At 37.9% G+C, this 1927-nt stretch overlaps 1 pseudogene; it reads right to left on the bottom strand.

Moving 5' to 3' along the window:
• Positions 1-940: 940 nt before the first annotated feature.
• On the bottom strand, positions 941-1879 carry LOC104984893 (annotated as a pseudogene).
• Positions 1880-1927: the final 48 nt, after the last annotated feature.

Here is a 1927-nt window from a genome sequence, read left to right as displayed (position 1 = left end):
TTACAATTATGTATTTTATTCATGTCTTTGAAACTGATTAAAATAATGAGGTTTTTAAATCCAACAAATAACTGGTATGCAATGGGTACTTTGCTGGGTACTGACAAAGACAAAGATTAAAATCTGCTTCTTAAGTCACTTGCACATTGATTTAGGTGGTTTAGGATACAATTAAAAAATAATACTGCTTAAAAATAGCAAATAGCATTGCACATACTTGGATAAAGAATAGATAACTCAATGTACATTTAAAGGAGATAATTTATTAAATCTGTTGCAAACAATTGAAAATATAAATGAATATTTGCTTATCTATTATTTTTTGCATTTCATTTAAATTATTTTACGTATATGAGCCTTTTATCTCCAAACACATTTCATAGTACTTTAGGAGAGGGGAATTTTTAATAGTTTATTTGAATTGCTAATGACTAACATGCATACACATACAAGTAAGAGATGCTTTGTTTGTGTGGGGATATGTTTGGTTAATCTCACAGCACACTTCAGATACTGCTAACCATGCCTGAGTTCATTAGAGCTATAATTGGCTTCTTTTTTATTCTGCAAAGGAACATGTTATTTTACTGTTTTTCTCTTTTTGTTTAGAATAATACTTTGAAAATCTATTTAGTCTTAATTGAGACTATATTGCTGTGGTTAAGGTTGATATACAGCTGGCTGCCTGTAGAGATAAAAACCAGCGAAGAGGTGGAAAACTTAGTTATAAAAAGATTATAATTCCAAGCCTAACTCCTAAAACATCTAATCTAGATTGTTGTTAATGCTTAGATAAACAACGTGATATTTGATGGGCCCACCAAGTATGTACCGTGCATCCTTGTATTCAGTTTCTATTCTTTCATCACCATCTTCAGATTTCGCCAGTTGCTCAGGAATTGCCAAGTAGGGGAGCTTCCACTGCAGCTGTAATTGCCCATCAACTTCGTTTCTCACATAATTTCACCAGGATTCGATTTCTAATCTGCTGACTTTTCACAGAGTACACAATGGGATTCATTAGAGGGGGAACCAGAAGGAAGATATCGGCTATGGTGACACTAATAACTGGAGAAGCATTTTTGGCAAAGTGGTGAAGGGCAGCCAAGGTGACAGTAGGCACCTAGAAGACGAGCACAGCTCAGATGTGGGAGATGCAAGTGTTGAGGACCTTGAGACTGCCTTTGTGTGAGGTGATGCTCAGAACAATTTTTAGGATTAGCAAGTAAGGTGCAGAAATGCACAACAAATATAATAAAGAAGTAAGAGCCATAAACAATCTGAGGTGATATTGACCCTGTTGTCAGTACAGGTCAGCTTCGTAACACCCTGGTGGACACAGTTGGCGTGGGATAGAAGGCTTTTCTTATGAATTTCAGCCTCTTTACAATAAAGGGGAAAACAAGGACAAACAAAACCATAATGCTGTGAATACAAGGCCAACTTTAATGACTCTGGCACTGGTCAGAATTGAGAAGTGTCTCAGAGGGTTGTGGATGGCCATAAGGTGATCTATGGACATGATAAAAAGAACTGATGACTCCATAGCTGAGAATCCATGAATGAAAAACTCTTGGGCAAAACAGGCATCAGGGGAAATTCCAGTGGCATTGAACAAGAAAATTCTCAGCATGGTAGGAGGAGAGGAGATGGATAATCCTAAATCAGAGAAGGCCAACAAGGAGAGGACATAATACATGGGCTCATACAGAGAGGTCTCTGTTTTTATGAGAAAGAAGATGGTGCAGTTCCCCAGGATAGCAAAAAGGTATATAAGGCAGATGGGGACAGAGACCCAAATGTGCACATGCTCCATCCCGGGGAGCCCAATCAGGAAGAAGGCAGAGATTTCCCCTTCAGAAATGTTAAAGATAGACATTGCAGGAGTATAAAGGAATCACAGTGCGGATCTTGCCAAGACCTTCCT

The sequence above is a fragment of the Bison bison genome, unplaced genomic scaffold (genome assembly GCF_000754665.1).
Source record: "Bison bison bison isolate TAMUID 2011002044 unplaced genomic scaffold, Bison_UMD1.0 scf7180017845470, whole genome shotgun sequence".
NCBI lineage: Eukaryota > Metazoa > Chordata > Mammalia > Artiodactyla > Bovidae > Bison > Bison bison.
The sequence above is the reverse complement of the archived record's forward strand: the minus strand, read 5'-3'. Positions and strand labels throughout refer to the sequence as shown.